Genomic DNA, 17,555 nt, shown 5'->3' with positions numbered 1-17,555 from the left:
AAAAATGCCCCTGTCACAAAAAAATTTCCCCCACTTTTGATTCTCCTCTCTCTCTCTCTCAACTTTCTCACTCTTTCTCTCTCCGTTCATCTCTCCCCCTCGATACCCATTGAGAACCATCAAACCTAATCGGAGAAGCTTGTCTCGCCGCCGTCGAACCACCGTCTGGGCATCGTCGAAGCACTTCTCCGTCGAACCTCTGAAGCACTGCCTTCGTCGAAGCACTGAGATCCTGAAGCACAACCCCTCCGTCTCGTCGAAGCACCAAGACCCCAAGACCCCTCCGTCCTCGTCAAAGCACAACCCCTCCGCTGAGGTCAATTGCGTCTCCTCTCCTTCGCCTTCGTCGAGGTCCTCCGCGTCTCTTCTCCTCCTTTTAAAATCACAAAGGTGAAGGTCGATTTCCCTTGATTTTTTTTATTTTTTTGTTTGAATGTTGCATACTTTACATGTGTGAGCATATTGATCTGATTTGTTTGAGTATTTTGGAATGTGTATGTTGAATATCGAGTGTGAGCTTTTGCTTTGTTTATTTGATGTTGCTCGATGGTTCGATGGGGGGTTCGATGGGAATCATTGGGGGTTCGATGAGCATCGATGGGTAGGCATTTAGGGGGTTTGATGCATACTCGATGGTTGTTATATGGCGCTCGATGCATGTTCTATTGGGTTCAATAGGTAAGGTCATTTGGGGTTCTAGGTTTATGCTTCTGTGATTTGATGCATGCTCGATGGTGGTTCGATGCATGCTCTAGGGTTGCTCGATGGTGGTTCGATGCATGCTCTAGGGTTGGTTCGATGGTGATTCGATGGATGCTCGATGGATGTTCGATGGGGTAGTTTTTTATGGAAATTTCCAGTTCGATAGGGGTTCGATTGGTGTTCAATGGGTACTTGATAGTGGTTCGATGGTTGCATATATGTTTATTTATGGATTTTTCACGCGACTTTAACTGTATTATTTTATTTTTATTTTTTGCAGATGCCAAAGTTTCTTTTTCCCTTGACAGATCACTTTCCTGGTCGAGTCACATATAGGGGTAATGGTTACTTTAAAACAATCGAGGACAAGTTTTAGGAGCTTGGGTTGATAGAAAGGGTGAAGGAATCCCCTTTCAAACAATTTTTTGTTGCTGAGAAATTAGACTTCTCTGCATCTCTCATACATCAATTAATGTTGCACAAGATCCAGTGCATCAAAGAGGATGAGTTGCATTTTCATTTGGGATCTAGACCTTGTAGATTTGGTAAAGGCGAGTTTGCTTTGGTTACGGGTTGAACTTTAGTTTCGAGCCATCTGAGACTGATTTGAAGAAACACTTGACTAGTGACCGCTTAATCAAGGAGTACTTTAATGATGAAGAAATAGTGAAGATAATGCATTTGGAGGCTGCTTTAAAAAACTGCGCTGTAGTTGAAGATGCCTACAAGTTAGGCCTATGTTTCTTTGTTGAGGGGGTTTTACTTTCACGAGAAGGCAAGTTAAATGTCTGGATAGATTCGCTGAAGATGGTGGAGGACACTGAGTACTTCTTTACTTACCCATGGGGGAAGGTATCTTTTAACAAGCTTATGGATTCATGTAAAAAAGACATGCATCATTAGAAGAGGAACTATGAAAAGAAGAAGGAAGTTAAGGGGAAACAGAAAGAAGCAAAATACAGTTTGTTTGTATGGTTATGTCCCTGCATTGCAGTATTGGGCATACGAAGCCATCTAGCAGTTTGCACGTGAGTATGGTATTAACCATGGAAACCAGTTCCCGAGGATGCTAAGTTGGTCGAGAAATAAGGAGCGTCCTATTTCGAAGGCCGACCTTGCACCGATGTTCAAGAAGACGAGTGTAAGTTCTGCTATATTATGTCAAAATACAGTATTCTTTGGTGGTTTCAAACTAACTTAATACTTTTTATTTGATGCAGTTGATTGTGTTGTCCATGTTGAAGCCCCGGCCTTCGGAGATAGATTATTATAGCGCTCTGACTGATGGTGATGCTCCCTTGTATCCCGGGTTGGGCCAAGAAGAAGAGGTAGAAACTCCCACTGATTTTGAGAAGGTGGCGGAGATAGCTGCTGAGGTTATGAAGGCAGCCAATATTTTTGTTGATGGCCCTAATGATGAGGATACCCCAGTCCCCATCAGCCCCACACCCTCGGCCCCGGCCCCATCGGTACACCCCAATCCTGATCAACCTGATATACGAGAGGTGTTGGAGAGGTTGGAGCGAGTCGAGAGTCGTCAGGATACCATCCTAAAGAACCAGGCGGTCATCATGGATGCTGTCAATAAGATCTTGACATTTGTACAAGATCTTCCAAATGATTCTAATTCCGACTCACTTGACCTCCCATATGATTTTGTCGTACATGACATAGGCACTCCTCCCCCGATAGTACTCACAACAAATCCTGAGACCCCAGGTGTTGCTATTATAGAACCTGGGGATGTCGCTGGTGTAGAGTTTGAATTAGCCAAGAGGAAAAGACGCAAACCTAAGAAATTTGAAGACTACACCGACCCAACCAAGAAGAAAGCTCGTCTGGATGCGATTGATGACGTGCCACTTGCTACACAGTACAGGACGGTCGGCAAAATGGTTGCTTGGAGATATTCCGAACAAGACGAAGAGGGATGTCCAAACTAGTGTGCATGGTCCGAGTTGGTTTCTGACGATGAAGACACCACAGTTTTGGATCGATGATGTTGTAAGTAATTTTATTAATATATGTTATCTGGTATAAACAGTGGGTTCGATAGGGTTCGATGTTGGTTCAATCTGAGTTCGATGAGGTTTCAATGGGTAGAGGCAGATGGTTTGGGTTCTAGTACCTTTAAATGGGGTTCGATAGGGGTTCGATGGAATTTCGATAGGCAGATCGTTTGGGTTCATGGGGTTCAATAGGGGTTCAATAGGGGTTCGATAGGGGTTCGATTGATAGAGGCAGATGGTTTGGTTGTAGTAGCATTAAATTTGGTTCGATAGGGGTTCGATGTTGTAACTCCCTACTTCCTTAGATCCGTTACTAAGTGAGTTTAAAATGTGCGTTTAACTCGCTAATCGAGATTCTAGGCCAAAAGGTGTAATTAAATCATAAGCAGAGCTATAAACTTTGAAAATAATTCCATTTACTGAAAATCATATATTGTTTGACACTTGGGATCCCAAAATATTGTTTAGAAATATTTACAACATATAAGTACAAACCAAGTCGACTAGACGACAAAATCTAGGTTTTAATACAATCATCTCTCAAAACCACTGGCTGTGGCAGCCAGTCAGGCCAAACATGTACGCGCCGCTTCACGCTCTCCGTACTCATGATTGGTCGACTTTTCCCTTGCCCTTACCTGCACCACAGAGCACCCGCGAGCCAAAGCCCAGCAAGAAAACCCTCACAATAGGAAAACATATGCATAGCAAACACATAGAATATTAACAGGCCATCAATAGGCTAAACACATATGGTCAAGCCATCCCAGGGGCTTTACCAGGCCCTGGGTTTGCGGTCCACACCGTGTGGATATCCCAGGTATCCCATAGGGTCTCGCCCTGGCAACTCGCACTCCACGTGCTAAACGCTGCTCCCGGCCCCTTGCCGCACTCGGCCTTGCACTCAACGTGCTTAACGTCGTTCCCAGCCCTTGCCGACCTCGGCCTGCACCGTTCCCAGCTCTCGCCGACCATTTACATAATTGCATTCATAGCATAATAAAACATATATTGATCATTAACAAATTCAATCAAAGGGCTACGCCCTGCAACTCAAACATATTGGGCTCTGTCCTGCATACAAGCTCTACGAGAACAGTGGTTTTCTTACCTGCGTCCCGAGCTCTCTGAGCACCGATAACCCCAAGCATAGTCCCCTAACTTGAGCCTCACCGAAACCCTAGTCACAACGCATTAACAATATTCACCCATCAAGTTCTAATCCAATAATTTGTCTCAAACCATAATTATAATCTCTGGGCTTTGAATTCTATCAATCCAAGTGATAAAATATGTCCCGAGCCTTAACCATTGAGTTCCCGAGCCTAAAACCCCTATAGAACCCAAAAATATCTTAAGCGTCGCGGCCCTAGATACCCATGTCGCGGCCCCCAGCTCAACTGAGGCTTTGCCTCAAGATAGCCCACACGCGCCGCAGCCCTTGCTGAAGGGCGTCGCGCGCACCTTCAAATCCTGACGCACCAACTTCAAAGGGGCTGGGTCTCAACAAGAACAGAGCCACGACCCTACCCCTTGAACCCAGAAAATCACCCTGTTTTTACCTCAAAAATCAATCCAATTATACCCAAAATCAAGCTAGCAATTCTAGATAATCATCACAAAGGTTCTAGCTCAGTCTCAACATCAAAACCTATCAAAAACCAGCCCTCAAAACTTAGCCTAACAATCAAAACCCAATTCAAACTTAGCTAACATGCAAACTCCAATATACAACCTTAAAACCACCGGCAAAATTGACACAATTCAACATATTAAGAGCATACCTTGATGAATTATGCTTCTGTGCAGATTCTCTAAGTTCCAAGCTTTAATCTCCCCAAAATCCAAACTGAATTCCCTTAGCTTCTAGCTAACTTCACCAAGATTTTCCTTAAGCTTCCAAAAGAGAAAAAACCACTTCAAGAGAGAGAGAGAGAAGGAGTGGGTCGGTTTCTGAGAGTTCTATGTAATTCTAAGTTTTGTTTTATTCAGCTTAAGTCTATAGGGTTACCTCAAGGCTCGGGGTACCGGAAACGTCCTCGAGGGAAAAATGGTAAATTTCCCCAATATTCCCTCCTAGACATTCTAACCTCAAATATATCTCCGAATATTTATTTCCATAACCCGATAACCCCATAGTACATCTAATACCCAAAATACCCCTCAACTCGCCCCGAGTCGGATTCTCAACCCCGTTGTGACTTTCTGGCTAACTACTCCCCAAGACTGTCTCGGATCGTGCTACACAGAAATATATCACATGCATATCATATTTATCACCTTTAAGCCCTCAACGGGATAAAATCACAAACATACCCTAATATCCAAACGGGGCCCACATGCACATTTAACTCAACTAAACATGCATCTCTATCACATACTCACATAAATTCACGTATTAACATATTAAATCATTTATTGCTCTCTAGGCACACTAATCAAGGCCCTAAGCCCTATTAGCAAATTTCGGTCGTTACAACTATCCCCTCCTTACAGAAATTTCGTCCTCGAAATTACCTGAACAACTCGGGATACCGCTCCCTCATCTCTGACTCAAGTTCCCATGTTGCCTCCTCAACCTTGTTGTTCCTCCACAACACTTTCACAAAGGCGATGGTCTTGCTTCGCAAGACTTTATCTTTTCGGTCAGGAACCTGAACCGGCTTCTCCTCATAGGACAAATCCTGATCAAGCTCCAGATTCTCATAACTTAAACGTGCATCGAATCTGACACATACTTCCAAAGCATGGACACATGGTAAACATCATGAACCCTTGATAAAGCTGGAGGCATCGCTAGTCTATAAGCTACCTCTCCAACCCGTTCCAGAATCTCAAAGGGGCCAACAAACCTAGGGCTCAACTTTCCCCGAACACCAAACCGTTTCACTCCCCTCAAAGGTGAAACCCTAAGAAACACATGATCACCAACCTGAAATTCTACGCCCCTGCGTTTCAGGTCTGAATAGCTCTTCTGACGACTCTGGGAGGCGAGCATCCGCGCTCTAATCTTCTCAATTGCCTCATTGGTCCTCTGAACCATCTCTGGACCCAGATATATCCTCTCACCTGTCTCATCCCAATGAAGATCTACACTTCCTTCCATAAAGCATCTCATACGGAGCCACTTCGATGGTCGCCTGATAGCTGTTGTTGTACGAGAACTCGATCAAAGGGAGATACTTACTCCATGATCCCCCAAAATCTAGCACACAGGCTCGCAACATGTCCTCCAATATCTGAATCGTCCTCTCAGACTGCCCATCTGTCTGAGGATGATAAGCGGTACTAAACCGTAAATGCGTGCCCATAGCCTTTTGCAGACTCTCCCAAAACTTGGAAGTGAAGGTGGGGTCTCTGTCGGATACTATCGACCTCGGAGCCCCATGAAGTCGAACAATCTCCTTCACATACAACTCAGCATACTTCTCCATAGTATAAGTTGTCCTAACAGGCAAAAAGTGGGCGGACTTGGTATACCTATCCACAATCACCCACACCGAGTCATGCTGTCCCACGTCCTCGGCAAACCAACCATAAAGTCCATGGTGATATCTTCCCACTTCCATTCTGGGATCCCCAGAGGCTGCAGCAACCCCGCTGGCCTCTGATGCTCAGCCTTAACCTACTGACAAGTTAAGCATTTGGCCACATAATCCACCACATCCCTCTTTATGCCCGACCACCAATACAAAACTCTCAAATCCTGATACATCTTCGTTGTACCCGGGTGCAAAGAATAGGGAGTGGTATGCAATTCATCTAAGATCTCTTGCCGGATGTTAGAATCCGTCGGAACGTAGATCCGACCCTTGTACTTCAGTAACCCCATCTCTGAAATAGAAAAGTCCTTAGTCACTCCGACTAAGACATTCTCCCTATGACCTCTCAACTAGCTGCGCCTCCTTGATTCTCTCAAGGAGTGTAGACTGAAGAGTGATGTTGGCCAACTGTCCAAGCACCAACTCTATACCTGTTCTGGTCATCTCCTCGGCTAGCTTATCAGATATCTGTCTCGAACTAAAAAACTATCCTGGGCCTTTCCGACTCAATGCATCAGCCACCACATTAGCCTTCCCAGGATGGTATAGGATATCACAATCATAATCCTTAACCAACTCCAGCCACCGCCTCTGGCGCATGTTCAGGTCCTTCTGAGTAAACAAGTACTTCAGGCTTTTATGGTCGGTATATATCTCGCACTTCTCACCATAGAGATAATGTCTCCAAATCTTAAGTGCGAACACCACCGTTGCCAACTCCAAATCATGCGTGGGATATCTCTGCTCATACTCCTTTATCTATCTCGATGCATAGGCTATCACCTTACCAGCTTGCATCAACACGCACCCCAAACCATGTTTGGATGCATCACAATAAACCACAAACTTTTCATTATTTGTCGGCAAGCTTAACACTGGCGCAGTGATCAATCGCCGCTTCAACTCCTTGAAACTGTTCTCACATCTATCCGTCCAGACATACCTTGTCTTATTCTTTGTCAGTTCTGTCAATGGCGTAGCTATTCTGGAGAACCCCTCAACGAACCGTCGATAATACCCTGCTAAGCCCAAAAAGCTTCTCACTTCAGGAACATTGCTCGGTTTAGGCCAATCTATGACCGCCTCAATCTTACTCGGGTCAACCAAAATCCCCTCCTTACTGACAATATGGCCCAGAAATGTAACTCGTGGTAACCAAAACTCACACTTACTGAACTTAGCATATAACTTATGCTCCCTCAACCACTGTAGAACCAACCGCAGATGCTGCTTGTGCTCTGCCTCCGACTGAGAATACACCAAGGTGTCGTCGATGAACACAATCACAAAATTATCCAGATAATCCTTGAAAACCTTATTCATCATGTCCATAAAGGCTGCTGGGGCATTGGTTAATCCAAAGGACATAACCAGGAATTCATAATGTCCATACCTCATTCGGAAAGCAGTCTTTGGTATGTCCTCATCTTTAATCCTCAACTGATGGTAACTTGGTCGGAGGTCTATCTTGGAAAACACTGTTCTTCCCTGTAACTGATCAAATAAATCGTCGATCCTAGGCAGTGGATACTTGTTCTTAATGATCAACTTATTCATCTCCCTGTAATCAATACACATCCTAAGAGATCCGTCCTTCTTCTTGACAAACAATACTGGAGCACCCCATGGCAATAAACTCGGTCTGATGAACCCCAAATCAAGTAACTCTTGCAATTGAATCTTCAACTCCATTAACTCCGCTGGAGCCATTCTATAAGGTGTCCTAGATACTGGCTCCGCCCCTAGCACCAATTCTATAACAAAATCAATCTCTTGCTGCGGCGACAACCCTGGCGAATCTGTCGGAAACAAATGTAGAAACTCACACACCAATCTAGTCTCACTCGGTCCAACCAACACCACCCTAGAGGTATCCACAACGCTCACTAGGAATCCCATGCAACCTTCCTGCATCAGGTCTCTAGCCTTCAATGCTGAAATCATTGGTACTCGCTGTCCACTAACCGTCCCCACAAACACAAAGGGTACCTCCCCTTCCGGTTCAAAAGTCACCATTCTGCGCTTGTAGTCTATCGTTGCCCCATACTTCGATAACCAATCCATCCCTAGAATCATATCAAAGTCGTCCATCTCGAACTCAATCAAATAAACAGGCAGTTCCCTACCATCTACCTCTACTGGCAATGCTCTGATCCATCTCCTAGAGACTACCAGTTCTCTTATTGGCAACAAAGTCTGAAATCCCCTAGCATACACACCACTAGGTCTACAAAGCTGATCTATAACTCTAGTAGATACAAATGAATGGGTATCCCTTGAATCAAACAATGCAATATACAAAGAACCAGCGCTAGAGATCTGACCTGTCACAATTGAGGGGCTAACCTCCGCCTCAGTCTGTGTCAAAGTAAATACCCTGACAGGGGCAAGACTGTCACTCTGCTTCAGCTCCTCTTTCTTGACTTGAGGGTAGTCCCCCCTCATATGACTAGCACTCCCACAGAAAAAGTAGGCCCTGATCCTGCACTCACCCTGGTGTCGTTGCCTGCACCGCAGACACACTGGAAAGCTCCTCCAGTTGTCACTTCCACCCTGGCGGCCAATAGAAGCACCCTGTGCCCTCCTATCTGAACTTGGAGGAACAAAGGAATTTGGGGCCTTCCTCTTCTGCTCACTAGAACCACCACCCCAACTGGATCCAATAAAAGGAAGTATTGTCCTCCTGGCATCGCGCCTAACAGCGCTCTCTCTCCATATTTGATCTTCGGCCCTCTTAGCTGTAAGGGCCTTGTCCACTACCTGGGCATAAGTGGTAGTCTCTGGATCCAAAGTAATATTCACATCGCGGGCGATCATAACGTTCAATCCTTGCACAAACCTGTCTCTTCTTGCTGCATCAGTCGGCACTAAATCTGGCGCAAACTTCACCAATCTGCCAAACTTCAAAGCATACTCTGTCACTGTCAATCGGTTCTGAGTCAGGTTGATGAACTCGTCAACCTTCGCAGCTCAAACTGCCACACTATAATACTTCTCATTAAATAAGCTTATGAACTCCTCCCAAGTCATAACTGTTACATTCCTTCTCTGAACCACCACGTCCCACCAGATGCGGGCATCCTCTCTAAACATGTAGCTAACACAAGCTACCCTCTCATTTCCCTGAACCCTCATAAAATCCAGAATTGAGGAAGTCATATTCATCCACTGCTCTACCCGCAGTGGATCTGGTCCACCCTCGAAGGTGGGAGGATGCTGTTTCATGAACCTCTCATACAAAGGTTCCCACTTATTCTCCATAGTAGATTGAACCGGCACTGGCGCCACAACCTGCTGAACTGGAAGCCCAGTGACCTGAGGTGAGGCCTGCTGCCTCAGCTGTCGAAGCTCTTCCTCTGTTCACTGCAGTCTTGCTTCCATCTCGGCAAACATCTCTTGCCAATTCTGTGGGGCAGGTAGAGGGTCCTGACCCTGGTTGTCATCCTCAGCCCTACTGCTGCAGAGTCTAGATGATTGTCGAGGCATCTCAACAAATATTCCTGCAACCAACGACGCCGCTCATCAGCCATGATAACAACATCCAAAACCATCACCCAAACATATCAGCCATCCACAAACAGTAATTCACATAACATACAGTAGCATATAACACACAATGGGCCATGCCCTAGCATCATGCATATGTTAACTCATTCATAATGCTCTATATGAAATAAGCAGGCAAACAAGGCATTCAAGCACATATTCAAGCATATTAGTCAATCATACCAACCAACCCTGAGTCGAGCTTGTCACTGACAGCGAGCGTAAATGTTCGGTCAATCTCCAGAACCATAAATCTTAGCTCGCTCTGATACCAAGTTGTAACGCCCTACTACCTTAGAGTCGTTGCTAAGTGAGTTTAAAATGTGCGTTTAACTCGCTAATCGAGATTCTAGGCCGAAAGGTGTAATTAAATCATAAGCAAAGCTATAAACTTTGAAAATAATTCCATTTACTGAAAATCATAAAGTGTTTGACAATTGGGATCCAAAAATATTGTTTAGAAATATTTACAACATATAAATACAAACCAAGTCGACTAGATGACAAAATCTAGGTTTTAATAAAATCATCTCTCAAAACCACTGGCTGTGGCAGCCAGTCAGGCCAAACATTTACGCGCCGCTTCACGCTCTCCGTACTCATGATTGGTCAACTTTTCCCTTGCCCTTACCTACACCACAGATCACCTGTGAGCCGAAGCCCAGCAAGAAAACCCTCACAAGCAGAAAACATATGCATAAAAAACACATAGCATATTAACAGGCCATCAATAGGCTAAACACATACGGCCAAGCCATCCCAGGGGCTTTACCAGGCCCTGGGTTTGCGGTCCACACTGTGAGGATATCCTAGGTATCCCATAAGGTCTAACCCTGGCAACTCGCACTCCACATGCTCAATGCTGCTCCCGGCCCCTTGCCGCACTCGGCCTTGCACTTAACGTGCTTAACGCCGTTCCCGGCCCCTTGCCATTCCCGGCCCTTGCCGACCTCGGCCTATGCCATTCCCGGCTCTCACCAAACATTTACATAATTGCATTCATAGAATAATAAAACATATACTTAACATTAACAAATTCAATCAAAGGGCTACACCCTGCAACTCAAACATATTGGGCTCTGCCTTGCATACAAGCTCTATGGGAACAGTGGTTTTCTTACCTACGTCCCGAGCTCTCCGAGTACAGTCCCCTAACTTGAGCCACGCCGAAACCCTAGTCACAATGCATTAACAATATTCACCCATCAAGTTCTAATCAAATAATTAGTCTCAAACCATAATTATAATCTCCGGGCTTTGAATTCTATCAATCTGGGTGATAAAATTCATCCCGAGCCTTAACCATTGAGTTCCCGAACCTAAAACCCCTCTCGAACCCAAAAATACCTTAAGCGCCACGGCCCCCAGCTCAACCCGAGGCTTTTCCTCAAGATAGCCCACACGCGTCGTGGCCCTTGCTGAAGGGCACCGCGGCGCGCCTTCAAATCCTAACGCACCAACTTCAAAGGGGCTACGGCTCAACAAGAACAGAGTCGCGACCCTACCCCTCGAACCCAGAAAATCACCCTGTTTTTACCTCAAAAATCAATCCAATTATAGCCAAAATCAAGCTAGAAATTCCATATAATCATCACAAAGGTTCTAGCCCAGCCTCAACATCAAAACCTATCAAAAACCAGCCCCCAAAACTTAGCCTAACAATCAAAACGTAATTCAAACTTAGCTAACATGCAAACTCCAATATACAACCTTAAAACCAGTGGAAAAATTGACACAATTCAACATATTAAGAGCTTACCTTGATGAATTATGCTTATGTGCAGATTCTCTAAGTTCCAAGCTTTAATCTCCCCAAAATCCCTACTGAATTCCCTTAGCTTCTAGCTAACTTCACCAAGATTTTCCTTAAGCTTCCAAAGGAGAGAAAATCACTTCAAGAGAGAGAGAGGAGTGGGTCGGTTTCTGAGAGTTCTATGTAATTCTAAGTTTTGTTTTATTCAACTTAAGTCTATAAGGTTACCTCAAGGCTTGGGGTACCGGAAACGTCCCCGAGGGCAAAATGGTAAATTTCCCCAATATTCCCTCCTAGACATTCTAACCTCAAATATATCTCCGAATATTTATTTCCATAACCCAATAACCCCATAGTACATCTAATACCCAAAATACCCCTCGACTCGCCCCGAGTCAGATTCTCAATCCCGTTGTGACTTTCTGGCTAACCGCTCCCCAGGACTGTCTCGAATCGTGCTACACAGAAATATATTACATGCATATCATATTTATCACATTTACGCCCTTAACAGGCTAAAATCACAAACATACCCCTGATATCCAAACGGGGCCCACATGCACATTTAACTCAACTAAACATGCATCTCTATTATATACTCACATAAATTCACATATTAACATATTAAATCACTTATTGCCCTCCAGGCACGCTAATCAAGGCCCTAAGCCCTATTATAAAATTTGGTCGTTACAGGTGTGGGTTCGATAAGCAGATGGATATGGTTTGGTTCTAGTAGCTTTAAATGGGGTTCGATGGGGTTTGATAGGGGTTCGATGGATAAAGGGAGATGGTTTGGTTCTAGTAGCTTTAAATGGGGCTCGATAGGAGTTCGATAGGGGTTCGATGGATAGAGGCAGATGGTTTAGTTGTAGTAGCTTTATATTTGGTTCGATAGGGGTTCGATGTTGGTTTGATGGATAGAGGGAGATGGTTTGGTTCTAGTAGCTTTAAATGGAGTTTGGTGGGGTTCGATAGGGGGTTCGATTGGGTTTGGTAGGCTGATTAATTGCTTTCCTATCATTAATTGCAGCATATTGATGTGGCCAAGCATATGCTACGTAGGCGTCGACAGTTCTATCCCAGGGCGTATCGGCAAGATGCTGTTGTGATGAATATTATGTTCTAACAAGTGGTACCGGCCCGTTATGATGCTTATCAGAATGCCAAGGAAGCAGATAAGAAAATGTTTTTGTGGGATTCAGATGTGATATCAATGATTATGGGAATTGACTAACAATTTCTGGCATCGTAGAAGGGAGTAGACACTGTATATTGGTGCCATAACTACCTTCAAGCACATTGGTTTGCAGTTGAAGCCTCCATTTCTACTTGGACTCTGAATGTTTATGATTCAGACATGATAAACAAATGCAATCATTTATGAAGTCATGGTCTACTTTGTTCTCATCGTTGTTATTGCAGTCACAACTTTTCAAGGACAACCCTCGGTTGACGATTCCACCTGGAGCTAAAAGATGCAAAGAGTTCAACGTGCACCGCATGCCAGTTGATTCAGTACCCCAAACCAAAGTCAGGTAATCAAAATTCTAGTTTTTATTCAAGTTTTTTAAATTAAATTCTATGTTGATTTTGTTACTAATGCAGTTTATGTTTCGTTCACAGTGGAGATTGTGGTGTGTACGCCATCAAGCACATCGAACACTTATTGGGTAGGCTACCACTTCACATGATCTGTGATGACAACATGGAGCTGTTCAGAAACAAATGGACAATTGACTTATGGTGTCAGAATGTTAGACATTGAACATTATCTTCTTGTTATATTTCTTTGCTTAAAATTTAGGTTATTAAGAAAAAAAAAATTGTATCGAGCATCTTTTTGTTAACGATAATTAACGACCAAAATTCATTAATGACAATAAAAAAACAAAACAAAAAATAACCTTCAACTTCAAGTTTAAATAAAATACAACAAAAAACAAACTCAAAGCTAAGCTTTGCATGAGGACTTGTTGTGGTCACGACCACCACATTTACTGCACTTATGCATTGTAACTAGTTTTTCCCCGCCGGATGGCCAACAGTTTGTCCTTGGCCTTCCTAGCTTTGGCTTTTTTGGACGACCAACTTGTTGTTTCTCTATGGGTACACCAACTACCATATTCCTAATGTCATCTGGAAGTATCCAGTCATCCTCGTTCCCAATTGGGTAAATGGTTTCTTTGTACGAATTCCTCCATGACTCAATGGTGTAAAATGGTGAACACAAAGAGTAAAGGTTCACTCCACGCTCTATAGTTGCTGCTGCTGCATGGGGACAAGGTGTGCCTTTGAGCTGGAATACCCCACATGAGCATGATTTCATCATCAAATTCACCTCAGCATCGCTGTCTGCACTAGTTACATGAAACTCAAATTAACCAAGGGCATAGACATTCATTAACCTTCTTTTGTCAGCATTGTTCGATACATCTGCCTCCATCAGGGTGGATAATTTGATGGTAGTCTTCTCTGTCACACTACGTCGTTCAGAAAACCAAGACTGTAGTGTGAACCGAATGAATTCCAAAAAAATTGTAACTGGAAAGGTTCTTGCATCCTTGGTCTTGTTCTTGAAGCTTTCAGCGTAGTTGCTTGTCATTATATTGTATCGTTTTCCAGGAAAGAAAGGACAAGACCACTTATCGAAACCAATTCCCTCCAAATAGGCAGCTATGGGAGGATCCATTCACTTAAATATTTTCAAAATGCTTTAGAAATTCGGTCTTCTTCCATGCATAGGCTACTGCCCACATCTCACTGTGACAGTGATCAGTGATCAGTCTTGAACTTAGCTTTCACATTCATACTGATGTGATGGTAGCATGCGACGTGGTAGACATCAGGAAAGACAGCCTCTAGAGCATGGATAATACTAGCATGCCTATCTGACACGAAAGCCAAGTCATCAGCGTCCCCAATGGCTTCCTTCAACTTCGTCATGAAATATTTCCACGAGTTGTGGTTCTCACTATCCACCAACCCGAACGCAATTGGATATAAATGACTATTCGCATCCAAAGCAACGACACATAGCATATGGCCATCGTACTTATTCTTCAAGAACGTGCCATCCACACATATCACAGGACGACAAAATCTGAATCCCCTCCTACAAACTCCAAGGGCAAAGAAGCAATATAGGAAATGGCCATCTTCAATGACAAAATCAGTAATTGTACCTGGATTCTTTTGCTGCAACATGTGCAAGTAGGATGGCAACTTGCAATACGTATCCTCATATGTCCCCCTAACATACATAAATGCCTTCTCTCTACATCTCCATGCCTTTTCATAACTCATATCAATATCAAAAAAATTCTTCATATCCTCCTTTATGTTGTTTGTCATGTAACTGGTCCCATCAACTGCATATTTCTTCTTTATGAGGTGTCCAACGACCCACGGTGCAGCTTGACGATGACCTTTTTGTCGCACTTCTAGTGAGCATGTGTGTACGCTCTTGTATACCGTGATCTCAAACATGGGGGACATTGGTAGTTTTTTCCCTCTCAGTCTCCAACAACAGTCAAGATCTTTGCATGTGATATACCACACGTCAATACCAGACTTTTTCACCATATACTCAAAGTTATTCTTCATTGCAAATAGAGCAGCTTTGGTTTTTAAATCAATCTTGTCCTCAAAAGTCTTCCCAACATATATTTCTTCCATTGGTGCACCAGATGATGAGGAATGGGCTTTAGTAGATGCCTCAATATCTTCTTTTGTAAACATTGGGGCACTCCATCTGGTGTGATCTTCTCTTGATACAATTGTCTCTCTCCACCCAATGTTATATTCTATCCTAACAGGTTGAACACTGCTTCGAGCAGGTGCTCGACGTCCTTGAGTTGGGAGGTGTGCCTGTGCAAGAGGCAGTCCTGACTCTTCTTCTACTTGTTGGGCTTGGGAAATGTCTAACTCCTCATTTGAAAAATCTGCACTATAATACGAGTCATCCTCGGAACCATCATCATTATCTTCAAAGCAATTACCAACTGGATCATCATTCACATAGGGATCGTACTCATATGCCTCAAGCACACCTGTGGGACCTCCTTGTGGTATATCAAGCTAAATAGTAGCCATCGGATCAGTAATTGGAACAAAAGTGCCCACCTCGCTAAGATGCTTGTAACTGCTACCTGCAGGAGATGGATCGACACTGGTCGTGTCTTTTTTATTCACACTAGGAGAAGGATCTAATATGACATTCTTCTTAATTGGAGTCACACATAAGACTATCCGTTCTTTCAAGCTTATTCCTAAGAATACACGAACTTGACAATCATTCCTCAATTGAACCGGTGCAAATGGTTGGTCCCCGCATACGTATGGCACCTCGAGTTTCAATTCATACACCTCTCTATCCACCTGAAATGTCTCGTGCAGTATGTCAAGTAATTGCAAGTAAGTGACATCATTCTCTACTGGTATCACTTCACCTTCAGCATCCTTAAAATACCATTTCCTACCATCTGTTTCCCAAACACCGTTGTAAGAAACAAATACGTAAATAGTAGAACCTGAAATAAAAAAACACAAATACAATTAGCTAAAAAACAGATGGTAGGAAATGGTATTTTAACGATGCTGAAAAACATGACCATCGAGCCTAGATTGAGTAAGCATCGAGCCTCCATCGAGCATGCACGAAATAGTGAGAATGCAAATTACCATGGAGCTTGCATCGAGTAGATATCGAGTAACCATCGAGCACAACATGCAACGTAAAAAATGATGTGCCATCAAGCCTGCATCGATCAGGCATCGAGCATCGATCGAGCATGCATGAAATAGTGAGAATGCACATTACCATCGAGTACCCATCGAGTAGGTATCGAGTAACCATCGAGCATAACATTCAACCGTAAAAATTGATGTTCCATCGAGCCTTCATCGAGCAGGCGTCAAGCAACCATCGAGCATGCATGATATAGTGATAATGCGCATTACCATCGAGCACCCATCGAGTAGGTATCGAGTAACCATCGAGCACAACATGCAACCGTAAAAATTGATGTGCCATCGAGCCTGCATCGAGCAGGCATCGAGCACAACCCAAACCCAGAAAATACCCCGAAAACGTAGATCGACAAAAAACCAAAAAAAAACCAAAAAAATGTGCAAATATTGCTTAGATTTATTCGAAATGCCCAAAATTTTTAAAGCAAACATTACTAATCCAAGTATTTAAGAAAAAATTGTTTACCCATAAAAATTTTCTCCAAAATTTCTTAACCCTTACTTTGGTCTTGATTTCTACAAATGGCTTTCATAGGGGTTCCTTCGTAAGGGTTGCTCGAATTCCTTCTACCGTGGTGCTCTTAGTGGCGGTGTGAGGTGAGGTGAGTGAAACAGAGTGAGGAAGAAACAAGAAGAAGGAAGAGAGGAGAGAAGAGAGGAGATAGTTGTGATAGGGGTATTTTGGTATGCTAAAATGAATTGGCATTATTTTGTAATGATAAAAATGCCTATCACTTTTTTGAATTACAACCCACTATTAAGCATAAAAAGTCAAATTTCCCGTAGAAAATACGTGCATTGCACGGTGTGTTTTGTGTTTTTTTAAGAGCGAAGTAATTTTTTAAAAAAAATTAGTTTAAAAATATTTTTATATGGTAGTATTTTGAAATAATTAAACTCCATAACATATATTTGAAGTTGAAAAATCATAAAAATGTATTATATGATTCAATAAGAAAATTTGTTGTCATATTATGTGACGAAATTCTTTGAATCAATATCTTATATTGATGTGTGCATCTTGTGTTTTTTCTAACTTTTTTTTTTTCAAATAAAAAATCCACCATTTTTAAGATACATAAATTTTAGATTTTTAATATCATCTGTTTTTATTTTGAATTGATTAAATTTTAGAACATCGGAGAGGTTATGTAATGAAATAGGATATGATTAATACAAAAATTTATAATAATAGGATGATAATTGAAACTATGTAATAGAATGTAGATACATACATTACATTAAATTAAT

Source organism: Humulus lupulus, chromosome 4, assembly GCF_963169125.1.
Source record: "Humulus lupulus chromosome 4, drHumLupu1.1, whole genome shotgun sequence".
NCBI lineage: Eukaryota > Viridiplantae > Streptophyta > Magnoliopsida > Rosales > Cannabaceae > Humulus > Humulus lupulus.
This window is presented reverse-complemented; position numbering follows the sequence as displayed.